The following is a 13187-nucleotide window of genomic DNA, read 5'->3' on the forward strand; positions in this document are numbered from 1 at the left end:
TTAACACGCTTAAATGTCCTTCTCACGTCGGCCACAAAGAACGAGAGCCCACAGTCCTTGGTAGCGGGCGAAGAAGGTGTTTAAGGAAGATGTCTGTGTCCTCGTGGCTGGTTTTGCCTTTGTAGTCCGTGATTGTCTGTAGACCCTGCCACATACGTCTCGTGTCTGAGCCGTTGAATTGCGATCGTACACACAGAGTTCTATTTACACAAACAAGTAGATGCTTTTCCTCCCGGTGAATAGCGACTTTTCAATGTGCTTTTCTGTATACCACAGGAATGTCCATAGACAACAACTTTCAGGAACACTTTACATAGTAAGGGAACCACAGATATTCCTCTCAACAGACTGTAGCATAACATATCGGCGTCCATTTTACGTCACCAAAACTTGACATCAATGTCTCTATATGAATCTGATCTTTCACCTGAGGTGTACAGATGAAAATAAAACTGTTTTTATTTAATTTGATGTTCCAGATTGGAGAATCTCCTCCTATATCTGTAAAGAGCACTTCCCACCTTCATGAGCTTCATTATTTGGTAGGTTTTTCTCTTGGTTGGTGAGAGTGAAGAGTTGTAGTGATTCCTCTCTGCTCGTTGCGATAACCTTTTGACATCTGACCCCTGACCTCTTGTCATTGACTACCAGTTGACGCCCAGGGGTCAGGTGGTGGCTGCAGGGACAGCAACCTCTCCCTCCTCTCTAATCCCTGCAGTGTCTTGGTCAGCAGAGGCCTGTATCGCTGTGTACTACCTGATGGTGAGGACATCAATGCACTGCACATCTTTATCAAGCCCCATGTAGTCCTACAAAACAAGGTAACTAACTCGTATCACTAATAATGCTAATCTTTCTCATTTTTGAAATTACTCAGTGCATACAGTGATAGTATACTAAATGAATTATTGCAGTATGATGAAATGTATTCTGTTCTCCAGGTATGTCTCAGCTGGAGCCATCTGACGGCAAGGACAGGTGATGAGGTATTCCTCCGTCAGTGTGCTTGAACCTGGCCCTCTGGTCAGAATCATGGCGGTGGCGTGGAGGACAAAGACTCTGATAGTGTCATCTCAGATGAGCTCTTCAAGTGGTTCATCTTGTGATTGTAACAGTTTTAGGTCAGCAGTCAGGCTCTGTCTGTATCAATGGCTACGTGGTAAACTTCTGCGGCATCAGAACTGGCCCAACCTGCTGTAATGTAGCTAGTTGTTTTTGTTATGTCTAAGTGGTGGTGGCATCTCTAGTGTTGTGGGTGGGGGTGTGTTCAGTTGCTGGGGGAGATGACTGGATAACTCAAGGAGATAACCCATCACCACAGTGGAATGACTGGAGGGAAAGCTATCACGCTCTCCATTTTCACAGTACTGATGGCACACATTGTGCCTTGCTGAATAGACTACACTGAGCCTGGAATAACCCTAGGTCTCACCTCACTGTATCCCTGGGTTGATGTGGACTTATATCATGACTGTGACCTGACCCACTTCTTCATAGATGATAGTTGACTGTGATGTGGGGTTAACTGTATACATTTGGCTATGAAACAAGTGTTCTATTCTATTAATATTTTGCAGATAAAATTCCATAATGCAGGACATTTACAGCAAGTACAAATAGGCCTATAGTGTTTTGTGTACAATGTTACCAAAACTTTAGCTTGCTGCTTTTCAAATCTTAGACTTGTAACCTTGTGGTATGAACAGACACCAGTTTACATTAAACAGAAGACTGAATTGGGTATGAAATTAATTACACACACCACCATGTTTGGATAACTTAACATTTAAACAACTCGTAAACAAGCCCATATTGTGAGATCTACTTTCTGTTCCCGAAAGGATTATGAAATCAAGGGGTCCCTCTTGTGGAGATGTGGCATACTACATAAAGATTACATTACATTTAGGGGCGGTTTCACAGACATAGATTAAGCCGAGTCCTAGACTAAATTGCACTTTTAAATTGGACTAAATGAAAATGCATTTCTCAGACATGGTTTAAAATAGTCTCAGACTTGCCCTAGTCTAGATTTTTAAAGTCTGATTTCCAGAAGGACGATTAGAGTTCATTTAGATCTAAGTGTAGGCTTAAATTAAACCTGGCCAGAGGCAGGCTTAACTTCAGATTAATGGGTGTTGGTCCCCAGGTTGACCCTGGCAGTGGAGGAAAATTGATTACCTGGACTATTTTAATGATGATCAAATAGCACCACCAAGACATGACAGAATGGCGGTTATAGACAGGAGCAACCCACTGAATGATTTTGATGAAATCAATTACTGTGACCTTTTCTGTATTTACAAAGAAAATGCAGCTGACAAGAGTTCGCATCAGCCAAGGCTTTCATCTGACTCTCTGCCGGGAAGGCCCATCCCTCCTTCCCTACAAGTACTGATCACCTTGAGGTTTTTGGCACCTGAAACCTTCCGTCGTGAAACAGAAGATTTGGGTGGTCTAAGTGAACCGACTGTATGCAGAATAGTCCACAAAGTCTGCAGTGCTATATGTGAACTGAAAGACAATTGCATCAAGTTCTCTGATGCTTCTGCCCAAGCCAACTACACGGTAGAGTTAGTGTTAGGGTTCTGAGAGACAACGGTACAACCAAGCTCATATCCACACCAGAGGTTTAATGGAGCACATGATTGGTGTATGGAAGAGTCATTTCCAGTGTCTCAAACACATTGCGCTTTCAACCAAGAAGATGCTGCATTTGTCATAATTGCAACAGCAGTGCTTCACAATGACCTCAAACAGCATGGCTGCCCAGATCAATTACTTCAAACAGCATGGCTGCCCAGATCAATTACCTCAAACAGCATGGCTGCCCAGATCAATTACTTCAAACAGCATGGCTGCCCAGATCAATTACCTCAAACAGCATGGCTGCCCAGATCAATTACCTCAAACAGCATGGCTGCCCAGATCAATTACCTCAAACAGCATGGCTGCCCAGATCAATTACTTCAAACAGCATGGCTGCCCAGATCAATTACCTCAAACAGCATGGCTGCCCAGATCAATTACCTCAAACAGCATGGCTGCCCAGATCAATTACCTCAAACAGCATGGCTGCCCAGATCAATTACTTCAAACAGCATGGCTGCCCAGATCAATTACCTCAAACAGCATGGCTGCCCAGATCAATTACTTCAAACAGCATGGCTGCCCAGATCAATTACCTCAAACAGCATGGCTGCCCAGAACAATTACCTCAAACAGCATGGCTGCCCAGATCAATTACCTCAAACAGCATGGCTGCCCAGATCAATTACCTCAAACAGCATGGCTGCCCAGATCAATTACCTCAAACAGCATGGCTGCCCAGATCAATTACTTCAAACAGCATGGCTGCCCAGATCAATTACTTCAAACAGCATGGCTGCCCAGATCAATTACTTCAAACAGCATGGCTGCCCAGATCAATTACTTCAAACAGCATGGCTGCCCAGATCAATTACTTCAAACAGCATGGCTGCCCAGATCAATTACTTCAAACAGCATGGCTGCCCAGATCAATTACCTCAAACAGCATGGCTGCCCAGATCAATTACTTCAAACAGCATGGCTGCCCAGAACCTCACATTAAAGATGGGAATGACCCAGATGTTCCCATGGTTGAGACAGACAAATGGACAAGCCTGCAGAGATGCTTTTATTATGCAGCATTTCTCACAACAAAGATCGCTCAAGTGATCGATGCAAACAATATCCATAATTCACAAATGTAAATATCGGGACTGTGAACTGGTGCTGGTTGGAGAAGAACATGGGTGCTGCTTCATGTTTCCCTCCTTTACCAGCCAACTCATATCATGCTCTCCTTTTAAACAGTTTGCGCTCATGAAATTCCAATTCCATGGCTCCCTACGAGCAACAGCATTTGTCTTTTTGTGTTTTCGACAGGACCTTTTAGAAAGACAAGAAAATCTATAAATATATTAGTAATTATGTATGATATTGTTTGTGTTTACATTTGTCACGCAAATACATTTTGGCCAAACTGTGTTGCACAAGAAAACTAACATTTCAAAGTGACTCTGATTTGTAAAAGTGAGCCAACAATAAATACAGAATCTGACCTGAAGTAGTTGTAGCGTCCTTTCTGTTTACTTTTCATTTGAGTAGAATTCATTACAAATGGTAGTCCAGGCATTATTCTTGTTTTCTATTGATGAATCATGCTGTTTGTTTTTGATAATTGAGTGCTTTGAAACATTACTTTTTTTTTTCAAAGTCATTCTTTGAACATTTTCTTTTACTTCATTGTTTGGTTTAGGTGACTTGCTCCAAATCCACACAATAGTTATGTATTAGTGTCCCATCCCTGGTTTTTGAAGCCTTCTCAGGTCAGCACCAAGTGCACGTCGTTAATCTAATCAGACTCCCTAGTCTAGAACTAATTAATCTGAAGTTAAGCAACGTCTCAGAAACATTTATAAAAATCTGGATTCATTTAAGAAGAATTAGCCTATTCCTGATTTAAATTAACTCTATCCGTGAAACCGCCCCTTAAAGTTTAAAGAATGGTATATTTCATAGAAATTTGGAAATACTGGCCAGTTTTTCACAACACCATTTAAAATAACTCTTTAGAAAATGTCTTGGATCATTAAATCTTTTACTTTCTTCATTCTACTTCTTCCTATACTCTGCATCTCCCGTATCAAACCGCTTCTTGGATGTAAGTGACCCATCCTTAATTGTTTTCCCATTCCTCTTGTACTCCACAGGTCATCTTGGTGGTTGCTGAGAGTCAGCTCTTTGTTTGTCCTGGCAGACAATGCCCTTGTTTCTACACTGAACGCACATACGGTGGCTGTACAGAGCCAGGGCGGCGCTGCTGCTCTCTTTCCCATCAGGCCCCTTGTTCGTGGAGAGATAACTGTGTCTGTGAAAGCAAAGACTGGACTGAGAAAATTGGTCGTAAAGATCCTTGTGAAGGTACAACGTGGCTGATTAACTTCATAATACATGAGTTTTCTTAGTTACAAAGTGGATTCTTGATGGACGTAAAATTATGAACTCAGTCAGTCTTTTGATACAACCCCCTCGGTACCCCTCTCCCCTCAGAACACCCCAGACCATGACTAATTAACACTATATTGCCTCTTAGTACTCGTCCCGTAACCTCTCTGTCGGTCTGTATTCTCTAAGCCCCGAGGGCAACGAACGGCCTTTCTCTGGGACAGTGTTTCTGTCTGGACAGCCAGCTCCACTTCTCCTTCCCTCCAGATGTGGTGCCAGGCCGCGAGAGGGCTCACGTGGCAGTGGTTGGTATGTACCGTTCAATACTGTCTACCATCCATCTTTTGTTATCACCAACACAGCTCTGTTTAGGTTTACATGTCGTTAACTCAACCGCAGCGTACGCCTATGTTTCATTTTGTGTTTAGACAATGGGCATGATGCAGGCACGTGGTTGGCCAGTAAAAATCTCTCATTTTGGGTTGGGTGGTAGATGAAAGTCGACTCAGAGCAGCTGTGGAATTGTTTATGTTTACCAATCAGATCCAGGGATTTGTCATGGTAGAATACAAACCTAGCAACTTTTGTCGTTCAAGGCCAAACCGTGTGGTCTCTATTCATGTTATGTATATTATACAGGCAATCTTTTCTAAACACCAAGAGAATTCCTGTCTCTTCATCTCTGTCCTTTTGTCTCTCAGCCATATTCTTTTGTTTCCCCTCACCTTTTTACTCCCCCTCTTCAATCTATCCATCTCTCTCTCCCTCTGCTCTCACAAAGTGTCCCACTTCAACACCAACTCCACTAACTACCTGCTACATCAGAGCAAAGAGGTAACAGTCTTTGTCTCTTTCAAGTGGAACATATGACACATTATTTCAGTGATGTTTCACCTGACTGCATGCATCAGCCTAACAGCCACCATAATGTACAGTTCCAAGGCGACAGTATTAACAATTTTCCCAGGTAGACGATGAACAGGATTTACTCATTGATGTATTGATCTGCCTTATTTCAGGTATTCAGGTCACCTATTCATCACTGGATGTCTAGTTAAATCATAGCTATAAACACAATGTTCAACTTGTACAGACATTTATGATATGTGATGACTTAATTATGTCATAGAAGAAGGTGAGGTATAGGTATGCTCCTACAGGCAATAGAGGGGCCCTGTGTTTCAGGTTCCAGCAAGTCCGACACTTCAGATATAATGGCCATACGTTCTCAGTGTTGTCTCCTCACTTGCGTTCCATGTAATCCCAGAACGATGTCCAGTGTGAATGAAGGCAACAGCTGTGAATGATAGCTCTGACCCCACAATGCAGCGTGAAAACTGTGTTGAGATGCAGAAACATGGTAATTGACCACATTCATTCAGAAATGACCATCTGGAACACATACCGTCTGGTCCATGTTAAATCTGCTTAGATTGTATCGCAGATAGGATATGATGGAATGTTCTGCTTCCAACTGCCTTCAATTTAGTCTGTTACAGACCCCCTCTAAACATCTTTCTTTCAGTGTCCTCACCTGCCCTGGGGAGCCATTTATATGATGTATTACATTTTGGAAACAGTAAAAAAAAAATCCAGAGGATTTGGCCTTTTCTTCAAACACGTTCACTGTTTTCCTCTCAAATTGACTTAAAACAACAGAGCTTTCTGTTTTTTAATTTATTGTATTTTATTGAAACTTTTATTTAACTAGGCAAGTCAGTTAAGAACAAATTCTTATTTACAATGACGACCTACCCCGGGCCAAATCCAATTCATTGTAATTATTTGTTCTCATTGTTCTCTGTCCTTGACAACTATTTTGTCTATTGTGTTTCTGTTGCACATAACAAGTCATGTCTACTGTGCTGTTTAGAAGATCAGAGGGGTTGGGTTAAATGTTGAAGACCTATTTCAGTTGAATGCATTCAGTTGTGCAACTACCCCCTTTCCCTTTGTAATTACTACAGTAATTACTATTACAATTTCACTACACAGGCATAGAACCACTTCATGTCATACACTCACTTCTACCTCTCTTGTCAATCAGATGAATGTTTTCTACAACATGGAGGACCGAGTGCTGTCGGAGGAGCGAAGCTGACACAGAAGGCTGCTCTCTGGATGCTGAGGCGTTTGACGAAGAGAATGACCTGGACCATACGGTATCATGTTATCCATATGCCCCAGGTAACTTATCATCTCTATGGAGATATTTGGCTCATTTGTTTTCAACCTTATTCTTTGTCTGTTGCAAGAGTCAGTATGTGCCACTATTTTCTATTTGTCTTGACAGTTGTCATAATTATAACTCCACTATGTATAATCATGCAATCAACTTCTGTCTGAGGCTGTTAGAGAGACAGAGGAAAGCTCCGATAGGTAAGTTGCTGGTGGGTGTGCTCAATGGCCCGCTGTTGCCACGGGAGACCTGGTCAGAAAAGCTGTGGCTTCTCCTGGGAAAGTTAGCCTATATTTAGATTCAGTAAATTGACTTTTACATACTGTACGCCTCGCATTTTAAATACAAAAGCATTGATATTTCAGAGGTTGAATTGGGACAATAAATAATGCATTTGCTTTGTTGGAAGATTGATTTGTCATCATTGATTGTGTAGCTAATTCACAACGATTTTATTTGCAGTTTACCACAACAGAGGTGTGCATCACAATCCCAATGTTAAGACTTCAAAGTTTTTCATGTGCAAGATGCTGTGGTTCAAGTGTACGACTACTATGAACTAAGTAACCTTTAATATCAAAGCAGACAATCACTCAGTGTTATACTACGTCTCTCTAGTAATCAATACAATATTTATCAGTACAACATTTACCTCTTCAATATCTTATACGGCGTAGAGCAGTGAGGTTCTACAACTCTGGTGTGTTGCAAGACAGGGCCTCCTATGTCTTCTGGGGGAGAGACTGCAGTCTGCAGGCAAGAGATCTTAATCTCTGGCTCCTCCACCACCAATACAAAGAACAGCGCCATCCACTGGCTGGGATGTGTACTGGTTGCAATCATAGCTTTACTGTTATAACAATATAAGCCATTTTAAGAGCCACTGTCAGAAGGCAAAAAACTGTAGAAATATCTCATTATTATTCTAGTAATATATTTGATTTACTTTACCCTGAATCAGTAAATTGGTCAAATCTGAGTTTTATTAGCTTTGGGCTCCCCTGTGGCGCAGCGGTCTAAGGCACTGTGCTAGAGGCGTCACTACAGTCCCTGGTTCGAATGGTTAAAGGTAAAAAAAAGAAGCAATTTGATGCACTGGGTTGAATGTACTTTTTTGTATTTCAAAAACATCTATCTTTTTAAATGTTGTGAGGTATCCTCATTCATTTGAACACTTTGGTATAAAAATGTAAACAAACAAATGTAGGTGTACGTTCCAATTACGTGGAACAAATGCGTTCCAATTCCCCACTCTTATTTTCCCATATTTTTTTCATTTAATTTTGTATTGAACTTTTATTTAACTAAGCAAGTCGGTTAAGAACAAATTCTTATTTACAATGACGGCCTACCCCGGCCAAACCTGGACGTAGCTGGGCCAATTGTGCGCCGCCCTATGGGACTCCCAATCACAGCCGGATGTGATACATGGGTCTGATATACCGTTATGTTAATTAATTGCGGACTGAATAATTTATGATCTAGCTGACATTCTGGATATTTGGCAACCGAACAGATAAAAGTCATTGGCTTTCATCCTCCACATGTGTCTCTGACCCTTTGGAAGAACATGTTTAGCTGAGGCAGTAAAATTCTGAATTAAGATTTATTCTGCCAGCACTCAACTTGATTCCCTGCAAATTAATCACTTGTGGGTTCAATGTGTTTAAGCTCACAATGATATATTCAGCGTCTATTTTAATAAAGTTGCACTGGACTCTTCTGTGAGTTTGCATACATCTCGCCACTTTTGGAGAGATGACACTTTAAGCTGCTCTTGGGCAAGTAGAGGCCATGGTTTCTATTGCTAGGGTCAGTCATCTCTCGTCTACCACAAGGATGAAAGGAGTTTTAGAAGTGAAACTGTTTCAGATGCTGAATGTCTATCACCCTGTTTATTGCCTCTAGACTCTAAAGTATCTGCCATTGGGATATCTCTCATCACATCTTTAGTGTGATGTAGCTCAAAGCTGCAGAGTGACTCGTTTGATGAGTTCCTGCTCTCTGGCGTTCGCCCTGTACTACCTCTCTCATACTGTACTAGACAACACCACTCTATGCAAATCACTGTTACTCAATCATCATAAACCTTTGTAGCCTTAACTACAGCCAGCTGAATGGGGATTGTTAGTGTAGTGGCCAACTAGACTTCCTTAGCTGTTTCCATTCACAGACAGATGGACGGACAGACCAATATGTTCAGGGCAATTCGTATTATTCTGGAAGTAAATCTGTATCTCCATTTAGTGTGATGTATTACGTTACATTATGAATGGAATAGTGGTCAGACAATATAAGCAATAAGGCCAGAGGGGGTGTGGTACATGGCGAACATACCATGGCTATGGGCTGTTCTTATGCACGACACATCGCGGAGTTCCTGGACACGTCCCTTAGATGTGGTATATTGGTCATATATCACAAACCCCCGAGGTGCCTTATTGCTATTATAAACTGGTTACCAACATAATTAGAGCAGTAAAAATAAATGTTTTGTCTAACACGTGGTATGCGGTCTGATATTCCATGGCTGTCAGCCAATCAGCATTCAGGGCTCGATCCACCCAGTTTAATATACGAATTATAGAACGTGTAGTATGATATGTTTTACCCGGTCGTACAACTGCATACAAATTGGATGGTGTACATTATCATATATCTTGGAGGACGTATAGTACCACACATATTTCTCTGAGTCCAGATTGCTTGTTGCGCTGCAACAAGTGATAATTAAAGGTAGAATTTACGTTGGCAGGGGAGCTAACGACAGGTTAGGATAATTTTATTTAAAAGGTTAGGAGAACTAACACTACAAAGTTTAGGAGAATTTATGTAGCAGGTTAGGTGAAATATAGGTTACGTTTAGAATAAGGGTTAACTAAAATGCTACAGTTGCCAGCTCTGCGACTTGAACACGCAACCTTTGCTCATTGCTAACTGGTTAGCAATCCAATCGCCTCATTCACTGGGCACCCATGACAGGCCATGCGCCTGCCGTTCACGTGGCAGTGGTTAGCTGGAAGGTGACAGGCCGAATTTGAGATGAGAGATTCCTGCCTATTGTCTTTCAAATTAACTCATGGCTAGATGGCTTGCCTAGGACGAATAGCGTCCTCTAAGTGGATGCTGAAAGCCAGATGGAAAAGCGGCCTGCGGAGGGCTTATAGCTGTCCTCTGAATGTGGGCTACCCGCCAGAGATACAAATCAATTCTTGAGCAGGAAACTCGCCCGCTGGCTGTAGGAATGTATAGCCTTGTCCGTAGCGACGGGGGGACATTTTTTGCTATCTGGCTTGATGGTCACGGATTACGCCCAACCGTTTCTGTCTAAAGTAACTTCACCATTAGTCCTGTAGGTATCATACATCTGGGAGGTGCTCAGAAATACATAGTGTGTTTCTTATTGGCTCTGAAGGCCAGGTCTGAAAGACCCCAGACCAGACAGAACAGGGCCTAGCGAGGGGCAGCTGCTGCAGCAGGACTGTTCCAGGATCTATACACCAATACCTTCCTGTTAGAATATCACAATTCTCAGCTATTGTCATTCCAACTCATATCATTCCCAGGATTTTTCTGAGAGTGACAAATTGACAATAGCTTTGTCAAGACAATTTCTGTCCGTACATAAACATACTAAACAATGTAAGACTATAGTCCATGCAACCCGTCAGTCTCTAGCTAGTTTGCTGTGTGGCCTCATGTAACTCACAGTGGCACAGAATGTCCCCGTATCACACAATATCGATCAGAAACAGGTGTCATCACCCGAGGACTAACGTGTGATTGCTAGTACATACAAGACAGACCTGATGCACAGACACGCCTTGCTCCTCACAGTTAACAAAGACACCTCCTTAAATATACATGTTGCTCAGTCAGCTGTGACGGCATACATCTACATCAGTGGGCCTGTGGGAATGTAAACTATGCATATGTAATATTATAACTTTAGACCGTCCCCTCACCCATACCCGGGCGTGAACCAGGGACCCTCTGCACACATCAACAACAGTCACCCATGAAGCATTGTTACCCATCGCTCCACAAAATCCGCGGCCCTTGCAGAGCAAGAGGAGCTACTACTTCAAGGTCTCAGAGCAAGTGACGTCACTGATTGAAACGCTATTTAGCGCACACCACCACTAACTAAGCTAGCCGTTACACATATGAGGATGGTACACACGCGCACACACACCTAAGCACATTTTAAAGGAAAATGGACTAATTCATCATTACTCAATAGAAACATGTCAGGTCGCCGTGTACACAAACGCGGTACAATTATTTTTTTGTGCAACGCCAATTATTATAGTTATGGGCTAGCGGCCATAGCAATGTCTGTCAAACATATACTTTCCATCTATAGGAAAATGTGCTCTGAAACAACAACTCCTTGTTTTATACATCTTTTTTTGTTGTTCTGAGTGCAATTCCTCAGTACTGCAGTGGTCCACACTCTGTGTAACAGTAACATGCACAGAGATGGGTGCCGAATGAATTGATTTAAATTGACTGATTTCCTTATGAACTGTAACTCTGTAAAATCTTTGAAATTGTTGCATTTCTATTTTTTCAGAATAGGCGAAGATGATAAAGTGCTTTTGTTTTGTGATGATTGGAATAGATATTCATAGCATATTGCAGAAGCAACAATGTAATTGCATTTATTCACAGGGGATGAAAATGAATGATTTGTAGGCTTATGGTCATGGAAAATGCAATTATTTTCAATAACCAGCTGTTGAAACTTGCAATCACAGAAGGAATCTCTGAATTTGGCTGGAGGGACAGATGTCTGCACCAAACCAAATGGTTGATTTCAGAGTTTCTAGACAACATCATGAGGTTCACATGTAACCATAAATCATGACCATTGAGACTGGTGACACTGATTAATATTCAATAACGTCAAAGTTGCTGAGAGATGACGGTTTGTGAAGATGCTGTCACCATGGGGATGTAGATGAAATAAACAAAGTAGGAGACTAACTTATGTTCCCCACTCCCTAACGGAAAGCCTGGTGAGCAACTAGAACAACATGTACTGCTGTTATTGGAGAGAGATCTGACACAAGGAAAGACAAATAGTGTTCACTTGTACAACAGATAATCCATAGTGACTGCATGGGGATGAGTTAGATGGTTGAATTCATTCTGCATATGATTTTTCATATGAAGTTGTAGGCCTATTACAGTGCTGTGGATCAAGCTGGAGTACTATATCTGGTATTTTATAGAAACTTTGGCATGTTTGGTTCTGGTATCAGAGATGAAATGATTAAAAGGAATTCAATAACAAAAGGCAAACAAAACAAACATCCCATAGTTGGTAACCTAGTAGAGTTTGCTTTATGAAAGACAACGGGGGTCTCCTCAATAACAAGAAGACCGATGAGAGACTCCCTAGGATGGGCACCTACTTACACATCGTCATGGCAGGCATCACAGAGGCTATGTTTGACAGGCCGTGCTCCAGTCATCAAGGAGAGTCATGGAAACTCATTTGAGCTTCCATCCCACCCAGAGTGTGTATTTACACAACCCAGTGAGCTGCTCTGCACTATCTCCTCAGTGACCCTCCACATCCCCATATCGACAGCTCTGCTGTCATCTGCTGCTGGCGGCTGATCTAACCCAGACACAGAAAGAGACGTAAGGGATTAGAGAGAAACTGTAAGGACAAAGAAACCTGAGCTATTTGATTTAATCATCCCAGACAATTGACACCCCAATCTCACTATAATGCTTCCACGTAGAGGTACTTAAAGAATCTAGAAAAATCTGTGTCACCACAGCCTGTGGTCAGGAATCACTGGGAATGATGGTGTGTGTGTGGGTCTGTGCATGTCTGGAACACAAGGTTGCCATTCATGGATGATCAAATATTAAGAAAGTATCACAATTCAGAAATATTCTCCCAGTCAAAGTCATCATGACCCCTTCTCATGAGTATGGACCCTTCCACTCTGGCCTGGCCATGCAGAGAGGGGCGGAACCACCTCTTTTTAAGCCCCATTTGGCTTTTAAAACTAATAAA

The sequence above is a fragment of the Oncorhynchus tshawytscha genome, linkage group LG08 (assembly GCF_018296145.1).
Source record: "Oncorhynchus tshawytscha isolate Ot180627B linkage group LG08, Otsh_v2.0, whole genome shotgun sequence".
In the NCBI taxonomy this organism is placed as follows: Eukaryota; Metazoa; Chordata; class Actinopteri; order Salmoniformes; family Salmonidae; genus Oncorhynchus; species Oncorhynchus tshawytscha.